Raw genomic sequence first — 21,791 nt, 5'->3', positions numbered from 1 at the left:
TCAGTTAGAGGTACAAGCCTCAGTAGGCGGTTTCTGTCAGGGAGTAAATGACAATGTATTAGTATGATGCTAGTAAATGTGCAGAGAAACAAATCTGCAGTTATAGAAATTATTTTAATGTGCATGAAAACTCAGTGATGATGCCTACAGGGCATAGTAATAAAACAATATGGGCTTTACTGAAAACATTCGGGGCTTCAGCCCCTTTAGCCCACCCATGCTCTAGTCTAAGTAACAATCTTTTTTTTTTTTTTTTTTAAACAAAGTAAATAAATGGTAAATAAAAGGTGGACTTACAGTGCATGTCTTTTTTTTTTTTTTTTTTTTTTTTTGAAAACTGGGCCTGTATTCACAAAACATCTTTAGGCTAAAAGTACCTCATGACTCACCGATTTAGGATTATCTTAAAAAATAATGAGTGTGTAATCCTAAATTTAGGACCCCTACATTTTAGCTCTAAGAGTATTTCACAAAGCATTTTAGCACTAAAACTAGCTTCCAAATCTGTGAAATGTTAGGAGTAGTGAAGAGGACTCCAAAGTCACTAAGACCAAGCGACAAACTATTCCTAAAATGGCTGAAACATTTGGTTTTAGAGGTTACCCCAACTCCAAATATTCCTTTGATTATATCCTTGTTTTCCTTAACCAGTAGGGCAAGTAAACAGCTGTTCTTGCATCCAGTATGTTTGTTTTGGCGTTGTTGTTTTTTGTTTGCATGTATTACTATCAGCCATGATTATTCTACTCCAATAATTAAAAAGCTGTTTATATGCATATCCTCTAATTGTTTTTGAGAAGCATACATGTCAGAGGCTGACAATAAGCTGAACATATACTTGTTTAATTAGTGACACTTATCCTGCATTTTAAAATCTTTATTTGAATGTGGCACTTAACTTTATTTGAATACGGAAACATCATAATAACATAATATCATGCTCTACAATATTTCCATTAATCAATCTTTGCCGTTTTAAAATGAAAATGCACTAGTGTAAATGGGGAGTAAACAGGGAATACAGCTGAGATGTAGCCTCCAAAACATTCTACAGTTTTGGGCAGAATTACACAGGTAATTATTTCCCCAGCAGAGATTCTCATGGGTTCTGTGGTTCTGTTTGTGCCACACATAATTCATTTTTGCTCCCAAGGCCCCCATAAAGGAAATATTCCAGGGCCCCCAAATTAGACTTATTGATCTCAGAAAAACATAAGAGTGATTCACAACAGCTTTTGCCATTGTAGTAAATTCACATTCATAGCGAACATATGAGAGTGGAGTAACATATCTAAAATCTAAGGAGGAGAATGGGGTTTCTCTTATGGTTCTTCATAGTACCATTTGACAAAGGTGCATACCACCTTTAAAGAGAGATGCTATTTAGCACTTAAGGCCTGTTCACACCGGGACGAATTTCGCGCGCGATATTCGCCGACGTTTAACGCCTCGTGACTAAACAAAGGGCGCCAATGTGCGTGTGCACACCGACGCGAAAAACGCCACGCGTAAAAGCGTCATTTTTTAAAAAACGCCTCGGGTTCGTTTTTTTGGTTTGACGCACCGCGTCAAAAACTATACGACCAATGAGAATGGCGCTTTTGCACACGTGTCTGGAGGTTCTGAAGTTACAGTTTAACAACACAACTTGGGGCGCTTCAAACACAAAACTGTCTTGCTGAGCACACATACGTAACGGCGAAGAAGATATACGCCAAGTAGCGTCTACACTGCCGGGAAGAAATAAGACGAAGAAGATGCAAGGCAAGATGAATGTAGAGTTGCTGGTCTCGTTGGTGTCGGAACACAAAGAACTATATGACAAACGCGACAGCGATTACAAAAATCTTGATAAAAGAAACTAGTATTTCTAGTATTTCTGTTTTACATTAAGCGCCATCTAATGTCAGGGAATGAATTTGCATGTTCACTCGGCTCATCGTCAGCGAAAATCGCTTGGGTGTGAACACAAAAAACGCGTTGAAAAACGCTGGCGAATAACGCGCGCCGATATTCGTCCCGGTGTGTACGGCCCTTTAAAGTGGTTGCCCTATGATTACAAGCCAATGAACCATGAACTAGAGTCCCCCCTGTGAACTTTGGGTATTTCCACTACTGGCAATGACCATACCAAACTTCATGCACATCAGAAAAACCAGACCATACCCTGCTTATGAAGGCGATAAAGAGCCCTTTGACCAATCCCAAATACTACATAGCTTTTAAATTTTTAGCAGGTCTTGTTTGTCTTGTGTGAAAGTGGTTTGAGAATTCAAAAAGAATTACATTTTTGCCAGCATGGTGTGATGATGAGCTGTGTGAAATTTGGTGGTGTGTGTAATCTCAATACAATAATTTTACCACAGGGAACAACATTAAATAAAGGCTGAAAAACTAATTTTCAATAAAAATCGGTTTGTGTCTGCTTATTCCAGTCATCAGAGTTTGAGCCATTACAGAAAATGCATTTTTTGTATTTAATTTCTGGGTTAAAAAATGAAAAATGAATGGGTGCAAAAGTACACAGGCCTTTGGTGAAGATCAGACAAATGAGTTCAGGACAAGTGAACAAAAGCATGTTTTTTACCTAAATCACAATAGCAGATGAAAAAAATGGCTAGCTGTCAAAAAATAAATACAACTGGATTCTATGAGGAACAAATAGAGAGAGGTGAGATTCAACGGCAAAATTCACAAAAACTGTAAGCATTTGTAAATTGTTATATGTCGTGACCACTAGGTGTCGCTGGACCAAAACCTCATAGCTTGCTTTAGGAACTGTTGCTGAAGCCACATCAAGTTTCTTAATGGTATGCCAACGCTCTTGTAAAATACAGAAGTTAACAACAAAACTCAAGATGCTGACATGAAAATCGGGTACCATTCGACTGTGTAATGTGGTTGCTTCAGAGAAACAAGACAAAGAGCAGGATCCAGATGAAGCAAACATCTTTGCAAACAAACAAGAATTTTTTTTGATGATTTTATAGAAAAACAAAACCCACAATCTCTTGTCTTACCTCTGAGCTTGCCAACAAGAGTTTTTGCACCAAGTACTAAGTCATGTTTTGCTTGGGGATCAAATACTTTTTTCACTCACTGAAATGCAAATCAATTTCTAACCTTTATATAATGTGTTTTTTTCTGGATTTTTTTTGCTTGGTATTCTGTCTCTATACGTTAAAATAAACCTACCATATAAATTACAGACCCTTCATTTCTTTCAAAAGTGAGCAAACTTACAAAATCAGCAGGGGATCAAATAAATATTTTGCCTACTGTATAAGTTGTGTTCAGCAGTGTTAAGTACAATCACTCCGTGAAATGGGTGACTTGTCAGACTTTACAAAAAAATAAAAAAAAAAAAAAATCAAATCATGGAAGCCCATTTAGCAGAAACACCTGTAACCTAAACAGCCCAATTGTTTGATGTTTTTCAGAGCAACAGTGTACACAAAGCATGGCAGGAATTCATCAGCAAAGAGGAAAAGTGATAGAAAACTGATGATCGTGCCTAGGGGTGCACAATTATTTGAATGCGACTGTCATGCGCATCTTATCTGTGATTAATAGTAAACTTCCATCACGTGCTTTCAGATCATTTACTACACAGAGCTGTAGTTCACGGACAAGCTAAGCAAAAACTGCATTCATAATTATAATAAGAACTCCTGTAAGTATTCCTGTGTTTATTAGTCATGTTGAATCAATGAAAGCAGTTAAATCCAACTACAGGGATTTCCTGGATTTCTTCTGCAGGGCATATGGAGTTTCTGCACGAGAGCACCCTCCAGCCTTCGGATGGAGATTTACTACTGGTCACAGAACCATGCCTCACTGACAAGATTCACATGACAATTGCAGATTTTGCCTAGTCACGATTGCGATGTCATTTTGATTTATCATGCAGCCATAATAGTGACCGTCAAACACTAAGAACGACTATGTCTAAATAATACAGAACTACTGCAGCAAAGTGACAAAACTTCAATATTCACCTTGAACACCTTGTTTCCATCAAAATAAAAACAAACAGTGACCTTCAGAAAGCTATGTCCATAAAAGAGCTGCACTTGCTGAAAATCACAGACACCAATGCTAAAATGCAAAAAAAAAGCTGATGTCATGATCATAAAACCTGGACAGTTGGAACACAAAGATAACTAGGCTCTATCTTAAACAGTGGAAAGTGAAATCTAAAAATGTATTAGCCAATGACTAACGACAGACATTATTTAGTAGGGCTCAACGTTAAGGATTTTTTCTACTGACCCGGTCTCCTACATTTTTTTACTTGCCCTGCCAACATTTTCACTGGCACTGCCACAAAAAAATAAAATAGTTGCTATCATCATTGTTTTTGATTTCTGTTATCTTGTATTACAATAAATGAGCTTATATGACACCAATATTTTAGATACCAATTACATTTTACAATTCTCGATTTTAATTTCGATACCACAGCAAAAACCACTAGCTATAAATAATTGTAAAATTCAAACATTATAAAAGACAAGTGAACAGCCAGTAAATAAGAACACATGAACAAATTAAAAGTAATAGCACAATTAAATATAGGCCTATCCACCTTTTTCTCAACCCAGAAGTAAGCCTATTGGTGAGACTTCCATTTCATTAGCTGCTATAGGTAAATAACGAGAATAACAATGTGCAGTAAATGGTAAAACTGTTTGCAATACAAACAAGTGTGTTCTTAATTAAATAACAGGTTAAAATAATATGATAGGACACATCAATTGTCAATATCAAGTGGCAAAACAAACTGTTTTGTACATCTAAAAATAGCTGGACGCAAATGAGACCGGAAGATAGACCCATAGAATTTACAAATGGCGGCGCCCATTTTTACGTCAGGAAAAAGGTGGATGGCACAAAGATAGAAATGAAATGTCGCTTTAGGTTTTTATGTTTGTAGATGTTCAGGTACAGAAATTGAAAAAAAAGCGCGTAAAATAACATTTGCATATTCACTCTTCACCTTTATATTTCATATTATGAAGTTTCAGATTATTTTTCACAGCTATTTTGACATAGGCTATTTTTGTATGTATTTACCCATTCAGGGCGGCCCACGTGTGTCAGAGACATGACTGTCTGTGTGCGCTGTTCACACAGAACACAACGCGTGAGTACAGACATGGTCAAAAGTTTTTGACATACATTGTATTTGGCAAAGTTTACTGCTTAAGCTGTTGTGGTCTTCATTCACGTTGTTTCTAGATTATTGTGTAGAGTGATCAGATGCATTTGATATAATTACTAAAAGAAAAAAAATCAACTTTTCACAAAAACACAAATTTCACTTTTTTTTTGGTTCCTGGCACAAAATAACCAGCCAACATTAACTGACTAATCATATCAGTAGCACATGTGAAAGTGTGAATGAGTATTAGTCAGGTAAAATCACTACCATACTAATTAGATTGTAAGAGCAGACTGATTGCTATAAAGGAGGGAAGAACCCCTTTAACTAAATTCATTACTTCAGACCTCCCTTATGTGTCCTCTAGAAGCTTGCGTTCTGCAAGTGAACGATGCTTTATTGTGCCATCCCAAAGAGGCACAAAATCACTTTCACAGACTTTTAAATTAAATGTTCCTTCCTGATGTAATGACCTTAGCCATCTTCAAGAATCGGCTAAAAACACATCTCTTCCATCTTCATTTGAACCTCTAACTTTAGCACTCTCTATCCTAATTCTATTATTTTGAAAACTTGCCCTTTTTAGACCTGCATTCTATTCATTTACTAACTGCCTTTTTCTTAAAAAAAAAAGCTTCTCTAATCTTTTTATATTCTATCTATTAGTTTTCTTTTTATTTATAATAAAGATAACAAAAGCAAAAAAAGGCCTCTAACACTGGCTTGCTCTATTCTCTTTCTATTATATCAGTTTACTTTTTATTATAAAAAAAAAAAAAAAAAAAAAAAAACCTTGCTACGTGTACTGCCTTAAGCTAACTGGGACTTGTTATAGCACTTGCTTATCTTTGCTCACACATGCAGCCTAGGGATCGACCGATATGCATTTTTCAGGGCCGATGCCGATACCAATTATTACAGATCAAGGAGACCGATAACCGATATTTTGAACCGATATGTGTCTAGTGTAAAAATGAAAATTAATGTCAAAATTAAGAATAAAAAGGCCTCTGACAAAGACTCTCTTTAAATTATTTTAACACATCTTTAATTCTGAGAACTGTTCATAATAACAACACTAATATTAATAATAACAACAAACATAAAAAGTGCTGGGAGCATCCATCAGCAGCATTCTGTAAACTAAGTAAAACTTAAAGCAAATTTAAAGAGCAACAAATGAACAAATAATGGAAAATAAATGTAATCTCTCTCTCTCTCTCTCTCTCTCTATATATATATATGTGTGTGTGTGTGTATGTGTGTGTGTGTGTGTGTGTGTGTGTGTGTTATATTTAGCATTTTATTTGCAACCCAGAATTGCATTAAAATCACACACAACCCATATTGTAATAGTGTTTTATTTTTATTTTTGATGTGTAAAACGTTTGTTTGACTGTTTATCACGGCGATACAAACTAGGAAGTATACAGGACAGCGTCATCCAGAAACGTGCAATGTGAGATTATTGACAATTTACGTTATTAGCATAGGGTTATTAGCAGGGTGCGATTTGTGAAATAAACAGAGGGGGGGGGGTGCGGTGGTGCTTTTGAAAAATTTTATGAAATGTTCTTAATACGATGGAAATTGTATTTAGTGTGATCTCAGTTTAATAAAAACATTGTAAGCCTAAGTTAGGCCTATTAATTGTAATGATTTAATGTCCACGGTTATTCAAACAACAAATTACATCGAGAAAGCGAGCAAAGAACACAACGGAGCTTTTTGAAAATCCAAATCATTTAAACCATTGCGTCGCAAAATGATTCACTGTTTCGATGCGCTTCAATCGGATCGCGTATCGCGAATCATTTGATTCAGATCTGGACGTCAGAGCGGGTTTGCATGATGTTTTTATCCCCACCGGGGATAAAAGTTATTCAGCAGAGGTAGGGATGCATAGACCAGAAGGGGGGAAAAATCCAGTGAAGAGAGTGAGTCGAGCTGACTGACAAGAGTGAGGTGAGACAGACAAGACAATGGCGGATGATTTAGTTTAAAATGAAATGCAAAAGCGCCTGTTTGGCAATATTTTGGATTTTGAAAAGCCAGTTGACTTTTAATTAGCCTATTTCGAGTTTTGTATACCTATTTAAACTTGATGTAATTTATTTGTTATTTTATATTAGGCACAGCCTACCCTTTAGCATGGTGTATTTTTATTTGTTTTGTTAATAAAAGTTATGTGTTTTATATACAGGCTTAAGTGAGTTTGACGTTGTATTTTGTTGTTCAAGCATTTGACGCCGAAACTGCGGCTAATTTGAAAGTGAACGCAAAATGCGCACAGCGCTTTTAAGCTATTTAAAAGCAAAGGAAAGCGAGAAAAAGAGGGAATATTCAAACAAACTAAAAATGAACAATTGCTTTAAGCCAAATTGCCACTATTTGAACGTGAAAGTAAAATGAGCATGCCACTTTTACAAGCTATCTAAAAGTGAAGGAAAGCGAGGAAAAAAGGGAACACCTACAATATCCCATGGTGATACCGGTATTCCTGGTGTTGTCACACATCGATTAACTGGTGGGAAAATGTCTTCACTGTCACAACCACAATGCAAAGCATTCAAGCACAAGTAGTACATAACTTTATTCTGAGTGCTTCATGAGCACAGCGCGCACACAGAGAGCCGTGTCTCAGGCAACATGCATATTCAGACACAATACGGACATATACATACAAAAGTATATCAAAATATCCCTGACTTGGCGAGAATCCTCGAAAACAGTCGGTTATGACTTAAGTGAACGTAAACAGTTGAGAAAGAAATCAGTTGTGTATCATTGTATTGGTCCCATTCATTTTTGTCTAAAGTGACAGCACCTAATCTACAAGCTGCTGTTGGTGTAAAAATTATTAATCTACATTTAATTTATACAGTGAAGAATATGCTGTTGGTTTACATTTGATTATTCGATTTCTGTACCTGAACACCAACAGACCTAAAAACAAAGTACTATTTAATTTGTATATTTGGTCTATTTATTTATTTGTGCTATTGTTCTTAATTTGTTCATTTGTTCTTATTTACTGACTTTTCACTTGTCTTTAAAAATCCTTGAACTTGTATTCATAAGGCTAGTAGTTTTTGCTGTTTTTGTTTTGCTGGGTTATCGAAATTGGAAATAGGGCTGTGCGATTATTTGAAATCGAATCGAAATCACGATTTGAGACGTTGCAAAAAGCCTGCGATGTGGATGCGATATTATGCTGTTCCAGAACATATACATGACTGCCAGCCTTGAGTGACAGCCTTACTAACCAAGAGTGAGCGCACCTCCGTTCTCCCCAATCAGCACAGCTCTAGCCAACTGTGTAAACACCCACCGTAAAAAAAACAAAAAAACAACGAGAGCGGGAGAGAGACAGAGTGGGATTATGGCTTCTACAGGGTCAGATCAATAGTTAGGCAAATTAAAACTAAAGAAAAACGTTATGTAACTTACGCTTCGAAACAACAGACAATGAACAAAAAAAAGGTAATTTGCAAGAGCTGCGTCACAATGCATATCAAGAGCATCCCTTATTGCATTTTCGCTATTCCCAATTCAGAAGACCGCACACAGCCTATGTCTCTGAATGCTTCTCATACTCCTCTCTTCCCCACGCGGTGCGAATCCCGCATCACGGACGAGCCATTCATATTTGCCGCACTCACGCAGCCTGCTTCGTAACGACCCACAACATTCTCAGAGTAAAATACAACTAAAATCTCCACGAGCGCATCTGGCAATATGGATGAGGCTTGATGCATGTGCGCAACCTGTGTCAACTCACACCTGGCTCCGCGTTTAAAACAAGTGTAAATTCAGTCTAACTGCTTTGCTAATTACACTTGGATGAAATGAAACATTCAGCACATTTTCCACTTGTTCTTAAAATCCCAAATACAATGTAACATATGCAATACTTTAATAATTGACTAAAGAAAATACAGTTCTTTATAGAGGTCGACCGATATATCGGGCCGATATTTGTCATTTTTTAATATATCGGCATCGGCCGATATCCATGTTTAGTAGCGCCGATTTAAATTCAGGCACGTCGGCGGGCAGCCCCGTGTTATTGGTGCGGTGGGAAAGTGCTGCTGCCGCATGTGAAGGACCCCAAGCCAAAACTTTTGGAAGATTCAACAACAGTCCTGGTAGATAAAGGTAGTCAGAGAATTTCACTCTGTAAATTGGGGTGGAGAAGGTGGCAGCTCTCAGAAACACTGCAGCGTGATTGAGGGCTACATTACTCCGCCCCGCTCACAGACAGCACCGTGCTCGGAGAGACAGCTGTCCTGGAGCAGCCCAGAACGGTGAATGACATTTGTTCAGAAGCATGGTTTGATGCAGACAATAGCCATGTTTCCATCCAACTCATTTGCATTTAGGGATGTCAATATTTGATCATTTCCATGATCGATCGTCGTTAAAATTAACAATCAATGAATAAGCTTAATGCTGCAAAATGCGTCTGCAGCGGTATTATTATGTGCAAAAGCCACTCGGAAAAAAAGCTTTCTCGCCTGAATTAAAGGGGTTTTAGTCCGAATAAAATGCTAGTAGCAGGACTGTAAAATGAATATGTGATTATGATCATTTGATAAAATGAAGGGAGCGTGCTGTACTTTTGAGATCATTTTACTTTGTTGACTGTTTTCCGTTAAGGAGACCGCTGAATGCGCCTCTTTAAATGGTTTCGTGGTGCTCGTTGTTGTATTTTAAAACGCAATTGCAATGTTTTCAAATGACACTAAAGTATTAAAAATAAAATTATCCCAAACGTAACTGTGGCGCATGTGGCTGTGCTGCACAGTCAGTGAACCGCTTTTTTCACATTAAACATTTTATGCGAGTATTAATGACCCGTACTTTATTTGATCCTGTTCTGCAAAATGTTCGATTTTGAATTTTTGCATTCCGGTAAGCATATTTGTTTTAAAAAATCCTGCATTTACAGTGCATTAGATTGTGACAGTGCATGCGTGCGTGCAGACGAGGACGAGCGTGCGCGGGTTTGGCTAGATGTATTTGGAAGTAGACTTGTGCCGGTATTCGGTAATGCGATATATCACGGTAATTAATATGCACGATATTGTTATCGTGGGCACTTCTAAATACCGTGAATAATTATATATTACAAATTATTCAGAATTTGGAATGCATTTTAAGAATATTTTTCCCATCAACTGCTCAAAATGCACAACACCGCTGTATGCTGCTTGAAAGAAGCGTGTGCTCTGATGTAAACAAGCACGTAAGAGAAGCACAATTTTACATGTGAGAGATGCGCTGATTGAAAGCACATTCACTCTCTGACAGCAGATGGCGCTAAAATGCAGCCCTTAGCCTGTAAACCCCATAAATAAAGCAGCTGCTACTTTCTAAACCATATTTAAATAATTTTAAATAGCCATTCAGATTTGTGGATTTGCTGTGGTGTTCATCACAGAGCCAAATACTTAAATATTTAGACTTAATAGGCTATTTATTTTCAAACTTTTTTTTTTTCTGGACTACAACATGCCCTAGATATTGTTTGAAAGTGTTTTGATTCTTTATTGTTCATTCACACTTTACATTGGGGCTTCTTTAGTTAACAAACTGCCAATGAAAAATTCTTCTAAACATTCATTAATCTTAGGTATTCCAATATTTAATAACACATTGTTAAAAATGAAAGTTGCAACTTTGTTATTTAATGAGCTAACATGAACTAAGACTTGTATTTTTTAACAAAGATTAATAACTTCTGTAGCAAATGTAGCTATTGCTCATTGTTTAGCTGTGCATTTACTTAATTAGCACTATGCGATGTCCAAACTGATTACCCTATATTTTATGTATTGCACTGTATTTTATGTAAAATCATTTTCTATTTTTAAACTTTCTTAAATTCTTTTTAAGTCAATTTTTAAATCATTTTCAAAGTTCTTAAATTGCTTGTTTTATTTTTGTGTTTATTTTTCTTCATGATTTTTTTTTTTACTTTCTTTTATGTAAAGCACTTTGAATTACCATTGTGTACAATATTTGCTATATAAATAAACTTGCCTTGCCTTGAATGTTAATGCATTAACTAAGGTTAACTAATGAGGTCTTATTGTAAAGTGATACCTATTGGTCTTTATAGTTCTTTTGCACTTTAATGTGTAAAACTTTTAACTTTATATATTTTTTCTGTATTGCTTTATTGTATTTAAATGTTCAGTTATTTTTGTTATAAGAAAAAAGTTATTTAACCTGTTGAAACTAAATTTCAATACCGTGATAATACCATATACCGTGACAAAAGAATTATCAATTAATCGCAACAGGAAAATTTGATACCGGCATATCCCTATTTGGAGGTTGTTGCTCACGTCTCGTTCTGCACATATCCAAATGTTTCCATATTCGCAATGTATCTGAATGTTAAACTATAATATTTTTTAATTTTTTTAATGTAAACTAGACGGAAAAGATCATCCTCTTCACATGAGCAAAAACGTCCTTGGCATAACAGCAGAGTGGACCGGTATACTACGGTCTATTTAAACTGACCAGTGTAACCTTTTATATGTTTGGTTGACTGTACTTAATCTTAATAATGAACAGACTGCGATGTAAGTTTGAAGTTAGAATGCACTTTAGATGTTCTGTGTCATTTATACCAAACACAAATGTTGCTGGTTGCTAGTGTGTTTGCAGCACTACTATTATTTATTTTTTATATATATTATTTTTTATATTTTCAGTTTAATTGATTTTTATTTATAAAATTTTATTTCTTTTTATTTAAATGTATATTTAAGTTTACATTTATGTTCCAAAAAACTTGAAAAATTCTGCTTGATAAATGCTCTAAAACTTTTATGTAAATGATTGACTTTTATATATATATATATTACCTGTTTTATATATTTAATACTTGGTCCATTTATTGATTTGTTTGGTTAACTTTAGATATTTTTTTTTTATTTGTAATACCGTGCAGTGCACAAAATTAAGATTCGAGAGATGGTTCAAGTCAGTGCTCAATAAATGATGATACGTTTAGAAATGTTGTGCATCCACTTATTATTAGTGTGACAATTTAGCATGCAAATGAGGGGGAAAATTTCAAGATATCGGCCCTAAAAATCGGCAGCACATATCGGCCATCGGCTGACCCTGACCTCTAAACATCGGCATAGGCTATAGAAAAACCCATATCGGTCGATCTCTAGTTCTTTATTTATGAAAAATAAACAAATCTTTCCAGTGAAATTCTGTAATTAAATTCTGTAAAAGTAGTTATACCATTATAATCTTGTCTGCTGAAAAAAAAAAAAAAAAAAAAAAATATATATATATATATATATATATATATATATATATATATATATATATATATATATATATATATATAAAACCTCTACCAAAACCCAACTGAAAATTGAATGGATTTCAGGGTTATAATGGGAATTGTATTGGTTTTAATGTAAACTATAATGGTGTCTATTTTATGGATTCTATTGGTGGGATGTAATATAGCAGATGGCAACCAATAGAACAACATTAATTCCTATTGGAATAATGCCAAAAACAAAAAAGGAATTTTGTAATGGTTTAATGGAAACTAGGAATTTCAGCTTTTTTCTCAGCAGGGTAATGATACTCATACTGTGCTGCACATTATTGACAATATTGAAGCTTAACTTTGCAAATTTAAAATCGCAATTCAAATCGCAATATTTGTAAAAAAAGAAAAAAATAAAAAATAAATAAATCGCAAAAAAAAAAAAAAATAAAAAAAATAAATAAATAAATAAATAAATAGGCCTACACTAAATATATATCAAATAAATAATTAGGAATTAAGATGACAAAACTAAAACACACTGAATCCTTACATGCACTTTTAAGAACGGCAGTCATTTTCCCATCAGACATAAAAAATATTTGCCTATCTCAGTGTACGTTTCTTTCTTTTTTTGTTTTTTTTAAACATGTCGACATGCTGTAGGCCTACAGATAGACTGGAGCACTGCCTGTTAACTGTTAGATCTGCGACAAAAGCACCATCACAAAAATCCTGTAAATTTGCGGGATATATGGACTTTTCATCCACTGGTCATGTTTCTATTCAAGGCATGTTTGCAGCAGCGTTGAGCAATATAGCCAATCACAGACATATCTGTTGATTTCATAAATGCAATCCACTCACCACCCAAAATGCCGGTGTTCAGTGAAGTTCTGCTGAGTTCTACACATTCACAAATTATCTCATTAAAACATAGAAAGTGTAGAAATTATATAAATAACAGATTAATTGTGCGGTGTAAAGCTTCTTTGATTAATTTTAATTAACTTTGTGAGATCGCAATTATCTACAGTAAGATGAGTGACAGATTTCCAGTGATTATAAGGGGTGCACCCATTGCGCACTATAATCCATTTACAATTTTCATACATTCACTCACAGATTCACTCTCTGATAACCATTTATCCAATATTGCCACTTGCCATTGATTTACGTATACTACATCAGTTAATTAAGTAAAGGGGAAGCAGGTGCTTGCCAAATATGTCTGTATGCACGCTGCATTTGTCGACACGTGCCCATGAGTAAACAAATACTGTATATATAGCATTATTTTCTTTTAACATGCAGAAAACAAAAATATCTGAGAGAAAAAAAAACGTACCAAAACCACAACTTTTAAACCGTTTAACTGATAGTATTAATCGGTAAAATTATTACTTTTGGTTAACGGTCAATATGAGCATCTCTAACATAAACACAGACCAAAAATTAGGGAAAGAAAATTGAAAGCATGTCAATATACTGCTTCTGTGCATAAACAGGTCTTATAGTGACTGCAGCCTATTATTCCTTCTGTTGTCCTTAATGTTAATCAAACAAGAGAAAAAGAGGACTGTATTGTAAACAATGGCATCATCAATATTGCTTATCAATTTAAGCCCGATCGAGACCCAGATAATATTAGTGAAAAGGATCGCGCAGAACCTGTGCAAGCACGGCTCTCACAATACGTTTTAGAATGGTGTGATTCTTTGTTTGTTGTTGTCTCATACTTTTAGATCCGATGTTATTTGTAAATGCTACTGCTTATGTTAGCTTCTAATATACTTTTTTCATCCTGATTAAAGCTTTAATACAGCAGGATGCATGATTGCATTGTAGCATTGACACATTGTGGGGACACCCAAGACCAATATTACATCTTGTAAAAAGGGGCATAATAGGTGCCCTTTAATATATGGTTTTATCCTGATTAAAGCTGTAATACAGCAGAAAACATGATTGCGTTGTAGCATTTTTGTAAAGTAATTGTTTACTTTGTTACAGTAAGAAGTGTTTGCCAACAAGTATTGCTCGCTACTACGGCACCTGCATGTTTAATGCTTCTCGTAACTATGCGGAAAAATAGCCTATCTATCTGTCTATATACACATATAGTCAGGGCTTGACATTAACACCCGCCAACCCGCCAAATGCGGGTGGATTTTGCTCGTAGCGGGTAACACAGTGACTCCAACTAGCCACTTTGGCGGGTTGAATAATTGCCAGTGTGTGCGTTGGAGGCTAAGTATAAGTTTAACACAGATATATTTTCACTCGCGAACACTCTGACTCTGACTGAGTGCTTCAGAGTTTCTCTCTCCATCAAGCGATCTGTGATATTTCTCAGTTCATCTCAATGGATACACAGCGCACCTGTATTTGGTGTACCGTAAACTCTAGTGTGAAGGCACACAAATCGCCGTTTGCTTTCTCTCACACACACGCAGAAAGAGAAAGAGAGGGAGGGAGAGAGAGAGAGAGAGAGTGAATTGACTCACTACATTTAAACAATATTCTTTGTTTTATTTTCCTGTCAAAATAACAGCTTTTAAGAACAGCCAGGTTTTCCGGTAGTGGGTGGAGTTAATGCGCAAACGGTAATCTCATTGGCTGGCACTCACCTATTATCCTCCCTGTTTTGATTTCAGCAAATCAGTTCGAGCGAACGCACAAAACCTGATTAATATTCACGTATCCAGCAGCTCATTAATCCTTAGTAATCCTTAGTGTGTTTTATAGTTCTTATTATTAGAATCGTATCATTATTATCCTATCGGTATTTTTGTTAGTTTTTCCCAATTTTTTTTGTCAGAAACATTGAATGACAGAAAAAACAACCACCTCTCAAGTTAAAATGTAGTTAAAATGACTAATATGCATTCAAACATGGTTATCAAATTTACTTCTAATTACTTAAGTTATATTAAATAATACTTGATTATTATAAAGCTTGACTGACTGATGTTAAAAGTGTATTTAAAAAAACTGCGCTATTTTACAAATATATATATATATATATACACACACACACACATCAGTCTGGCGAGTAAACTAAAGTATTTACTAGCCAATGGCGATTCAATTGCCAAGGTGTCCGTAGAGGGTTGCAACCTAACCAGTAGTCATTATTAGGGCCTGAGCACAAAAATTACACAAACTGAAATGTGTTCCTTATGATGAGAGGAACGTTCCCCTCAAATTGTAATGAAGATACAAGCAACTTTGTCCGAACCATGGCATGTATTTTCCGTGAGGTTTCGAGACTGACCTATTTTCCATTGCAACTTATGTAACAAAGAATTTCCCAGTGCGGTTCAATAAAGTGATTCTGAGTCTGATTCTGATATTTAAACGGACAGTGTTTCTAATGCTAAAGGGTTTTTTTTTTTCAGTTTAGTTTTTTATCTTTTTTATTAATTTTCTATATCCATGCATCACTTTTATTATGCATTAAGAAGCTACTTTTTTATGTCTTTATCTTAATACATGGTTTTATTTAAAAAAGGAGCTTTACACACAACCTTATCAGAGCTAATGATAATGACCTGAATTGTTATACATTTATGTAGTCTTGATTTGGGTGTGTACAGTGGTTTTACATTTAAAAGGGTTGTAAATCTAGTTCAAGTAAATATTAGCACGCCATAGTCAACTTTTATCAGGTAATTTCTCAACAACAAAAATGTGGCTAGTAAAAATGCTGTGTGGCTAGTAACTTTGAAAAAACCACTAGCCACATTGGCTAGTGAGCAAAAAAGTTAATGTCAAGCCCTGCATATAGTGTATAATTGGAACACAGTTCGTTGATGGAGCTGAGCTGATGATCTGAATCAGGCGGGCTTAGAGAGAGAGAGAGAGAGAGATGCAGAGCAGAGGGACACGAGGAACAGGATTAAGAAACGCTGCTTAAGGACACTGATTTTAAAACTTATGAATCCATTAGAATCGTTAGAAGACCGAATCGCCAATCACATATGAACAGATTTGTTTGTGTGCCCCTAGTTTTGACGGCATTCCAACAACTCTTCCTCTTTTCTAAAGCAGCACAACATGAACCGCCCCCTTTTGTTGCATGTTCTCGGGGGCAGGGTTTGTGTAAATTTCAGGGTTTTGATGTCACCAACCCGGTAAGTAACTCGTTGTAGACCCTACGAGCCATAACTGTAGGCATTAAACTGCCAAATTTGAACTTTCGTTTGCATTGAACTTTCAGTGTCGTAACTTTGCAGATATTGTTTATGCTCAAACAGCAACATTACACACCAACTAAAGTTAAAAAAGTTAAATCACCTTAACCTTTAATTATTTGATTTCTGTACTATTTCTTACTTAAATGTTATGGTTAAATAGACCTACTGTACCCGTAAAAATCAAAACACAGGATGATATTTTATAGTACTTGTCCTATTGATTGTATTTAGTAACCAAAAACAACAAGAACAACTACATTCAGGGCTGTACATATATGTCACATGCTACGAAAAAACTGGTCTGAGCGATGAATAAATTTACGACTGTAGCACACATGCGATACAGTTTTGCATGTTCACAACACAGCCACTTAATAGTGTGAAGTGATTTCATTGTGCTTGTTTGTGTTTGTGAGATTGATTATACTTGATTGTTAGGGGTGTGCGATATGACTATTTTTGATTGTGGACAATTAAAATGTCTCCACTGTCTGTTTTTAAAATAAATATATCGTTGTATCATGCTACAGCGCACATTCTTTTAGCTGCAGTTCTGGCGCCCCCCTCCATCTCAATATAATGCACAACGCCACATACATTCACATCAGTGTTAGCTCAGCAGTAGAGTTACTCTCAACGGACACTGCACACTGCACTGCGCAATCACAAAACTACATTATTTGCATCTGCTTTATTAAAGCCATACCGGTTAAACATTTAATTCACATGCTGAACTGCACACGCTTTTTCACACTAGGAGCCTTTCAAAAAGCACCTGATTATTGTCTTTCGCATCTGATTTATTTCGCATATAATACTGTCAAAAACACACAAGGTTTTAGGGCTGGACGATATGGCCAAAATTTATATCACGATATATTTCTTAATTTCGGTCGATACGATATAATTCCGATATCGATATGAACACTATAAAAAGCCTCGTAAAAACTGCCAAGAACGCCCACAAAAGAGATGTCAGTGTATATACATTTATGAAAAAAAAATTCCAAAACTCACACACCACATAAAAAAACATAAAATATTTTTTAAAAAAAAAAAAAAAACCTTATTTTTTGTATTTAGCCTTCATACAAACAATAAATGTGAAATCACTGTCATAAAATCATTTCAGTCTCACCTAATTAAAATTAACATCTTTAACTTCAAACTGTAGGCTAATATATACTACCAGTCAAAAGCTTTTGAACAGTAAGATTTTTTAATGTTTTTAAAGAATTCTCTTCTGCTCACCAAGCCTGCATTTATTTGATCCAAAATACAGCAACAAAAGTAAACATTTTGAAATATTTTTTACTATTTAAAATAACTGTTTTATATTTGGAAATATTTTAAAATGTATTTTATTCCTGTGATTTCAAAGCTATATTTTTAGCATCATGACTCTGATTACATGATCCTTCAGAAATCATTCTTATATTCTGATTTGCTGCTCAAAAATAATTTGTTGAAATCAGCTGAGTAGGTTTCTTGATGAATAGAAAGTTTAGAAGAACATTTATTTGAAATAGAAATATTTTTAACATTATAAATGTCTTTATCATCACTTTTGATCAATTTAAAGCATCTCTGCTAAATAAAAATTTCTTTCCAAAAAAAAAGAAAGAAAGAAAGACATGATGCTGACTCAAAGCTTTTGAATGGAATAGTGTAATCAAATCAAATGTAATCAAAATGTAATGTTACAAAAGCTTTGTTTCAGATAAATGCTGATCTTTGGATCTTTCTATTCATCAAAGAATCCTGAAAAAAAGTACTCAACTCTCTTAAATATTGATAATCAGCAAATCAGCATAATAGAATGATTTCTGAAGATCATGTCAAGACTGGAGTAATGATGCTGAAAATTCAGCTTTGATCACAGGAATAAACTACATTTTAAAATAAAACAGTTATTTTAAATAGTAAAAATATTTCAAAATTTAACTGTTTTTGCAGTACTTTGGATATAGATTGAAACAAATGTGCTTTAGTCAGTATAAAGAGTGCTCTTGAGTTGCTGCATGAAAAAAAAAACATGTTGCTGGAGCCGGGCTTAAATGCAAACTGATTGTCTGCCAGCAGGAGGCGCTGTGAGAGTGGTAGACCCAGCGGTTTCTCCAGTAACGGCTATAATCAAAGCAGCTCCGCCTACGAACGCTTCTTTATCAGATAAAATGAAAATGCCATCGAAACTTTTCTGAAAACAGTCGGTTCCCTTCAGAGATACATTCATATAAAACACCCGCGACATGTTTTGATTTTGAAACGTACAGTGCTCATATTTATTCAACGAAGTCAAACGCCACAAATAAATCAATGTATGGGGAACACTGGTATATCGAAATATCGGAAATGTGTTTAAAAACCATATCACCGTTATTGATTTTTTTTTTATAGCGATACATATCGATATTGAATTATTTTCCAGCCCTACAAGGTTTACATATAAACACAGTTGATTATGTCTAAAATGAACATAAACAGTTGAGAGAGAAACGCGTGCAGCTCTTAAAGGGACAGTAGCTACTAAACCTGCTGCCAACTGTCATTAAAGGGATAGTTCACCCCAAAAAAAATTATTTCTGTCATTATTTACTCACTCACATTTTGTCCCAAATCTGTATTAATTTCTTTCTTATGCTGAACATAAAAGAAGATATTTTGAAGAATGTGGGTAACCAAACAGTAGCTGGTCCACACTGACTATGAAATTAGGAAAAAATACCATGGAAGTCACTGGGGACCAGCAACTGATTGGATACCCACATTCTTCAAAAATAACTTTTGTTCAACAGACGAAATAAACTAATTCAGGTTTAAAACAACTTGAGTAAATGATGGTATAAAAATGAAACACTATGACAGAATTGAAAGACAGATGTCAGAATTTTCCTTTTTGGTGAACTATTCTTTTAATGTTAATAAAACAACAAAACAGAGAAAAATCACTCACTGCTCTTAACTGATGAACTTACCAGTCAGTTGCTTTACAAAAAGTATAATTGATGTATATAGTGTATGTATATAGTGTTTTATTTTAATATTTGTTCATTCAGTTTCTTGAATGTTACTGCTAAATACTGCACCTGAAAAATAAAGAACTGTTTGCTTTATTTGTATATTATGTGTATTTGTAATGTATATCTTCGTTCTTATTTATGTTTGTTATGTTTCTGCACTCTTCCATTTTTAGCAAATTAAGAAAAACGTTTGTCTAAAAACAATTTTTGTAATGGTTTGTATTTTTTGTGCTCTGTATGGAACATCAGTGCCTCTTTAAGTGTTGACCTCCATTATTGTTTGTTTGTTTTCAGACATGATAACAGACGTTTTATACTTGTGCTACAACTTTTTGGCCTGTACTACAAAACTTTCAACCTCTGTAGCACCAGTCCTATGTGAAAAAAAAGTACAGCCCTGACATTGTGATATATATCGTTAATGTGAAATGAAGATTTTTAGTCATTTTGGCCCAACATTAAGTGAAGTGTTGGCCCAACATTAAAGGAACACTCCACTATTTTTGAAAATAGGCTACAACGTGTTACATCGTGTACTAAAACCAACAGCAAAGTTCCTTGATTATTACGCCAGAATGAGAGTATAGTACCTAACCATATCGGCCTAGAAAATCGAAACTTTTTAATTTTCCGTTGGTCCAAGGGTCTCACCTTAGTCATGGTATTGAGGGTGGAAGAGAAAGCTGGTTATTCACTCCACCCCCCTGGCAATTCTGCCGGACCTGAGACTTGAACCCACAATCTTCGGGTTACAAGACTGATTCTCTAACCATTAGGCCACGACTGCCCTTAAGAGGAGGGTTGTAACTAAACTCTGACATGAAGGCATATCTTCAGGAGCATGACCTAGCACCCCAGTCCTACAACATCACCCTTTATGTAAGCCAAAAATCTTGAGATACCCCCATAGCAGTAAGGGCCTCCAACTCCTTAAGCATGTCAGGCCAGTGCTGCGGCCACTCTCTCTTGATCATCTCAACAACTATGCGTGAGAGGGCATCCTTAACATGACATTCCTCTTGCAGAATTGGATGTGTACCCTAAAACAGGACATTAAGACATAATATGAATAAGCAATTTCAATAAACCACGCAATAAGATGATTTAGTAGATAGACTTCCAAAATACTTACATCTGACAACAGGCCCATAGTGCAGTTTTTCAGCTGGAGCTTTTCTTGTGGTGGCATGTCATTCCACTTAAACCTGTTCATAAAAAATGTGTTCAGCTTAATGCTCAGCATTCACTGTGGTGTATACGTACAGACTAAAGGGTTTAAAATGCTTACTTGACTACATGCTCCAGTATCTGCAGCCCAAAGTGTCTGACCACTGCAGTCTGTGATTTCTCCGCTACCTGAAGACCACATTCAACACAGAGGGGACTTTTCTCTTTGAAATCTTCAATAACTACTAACAACAACCAAAAAAAAACCTATTAGAGAATTTACAGCATATCGTTGTACTGCATCGTTACATATAATTCATATTTTAGTATGTGCAGCTCAAATGACTGATCAGAACAGCAAAGGGAAAAAAACGATTTTATGTCTTAAAATTATTTGTTTTGTAAACAAGTCTTAGTACAGTCATATGAAATTGAGTTTACATTATGGGGGGGGGCAACAATTTTATATGCACATTGTTTAAAAAAAAATCAAAATAAGTCAGCAACATATCAGTTGTAATAAATCTGAGACATCGCTGCATTTTATTTACAGATTACAAAAACATGGGAAGATGTTTAGCGGTTGTAGTTTTATTGTATTTTTTCCTAAGTGAGGAGCTCCATACTTCAGATACGATCAGCTAGAAATAATATTCGTCTCCTGTGAGCTTCACATGGAAGAGGGATATTTTGTGTGGCACACACCTCACCTCAGTGTCTGTTAACATGCACCGTTTGTGTCATTGTGCATACTGTACCGAAACATGCTCTGCATCTGTAAATGCGAGGATGTAAAGGCGCATGGCATGCAACATTTTATGTATGCGAGATAACGTTACTTAAATAAATGTCGCCTATTCCTACCGTCGTCATGCTTCTTGATAGATATGATAAGATTCTATGATAAGGCAGCAAACAAGAACATCAAA

Source organism: Cyprinus carpio, chromosome B13, assembly GCF_018340385.1.
Source record: "Cyprinus carpio isolate SPL01 chromosome B13, ASM1834038v1, whole genome shotgun sequence".
NCBI classification, from domain to species: Eukaryota; Metazoa; Chordata; class Actinopteri; order Cypriniformes; family Cyprinidae; genus Cyprinus; species Cyprinus carpio.
The sequence above is the reverse complement of the archived record's forward strand: the minus strand, read 5'-3'. Positions refer to the sequence as shown.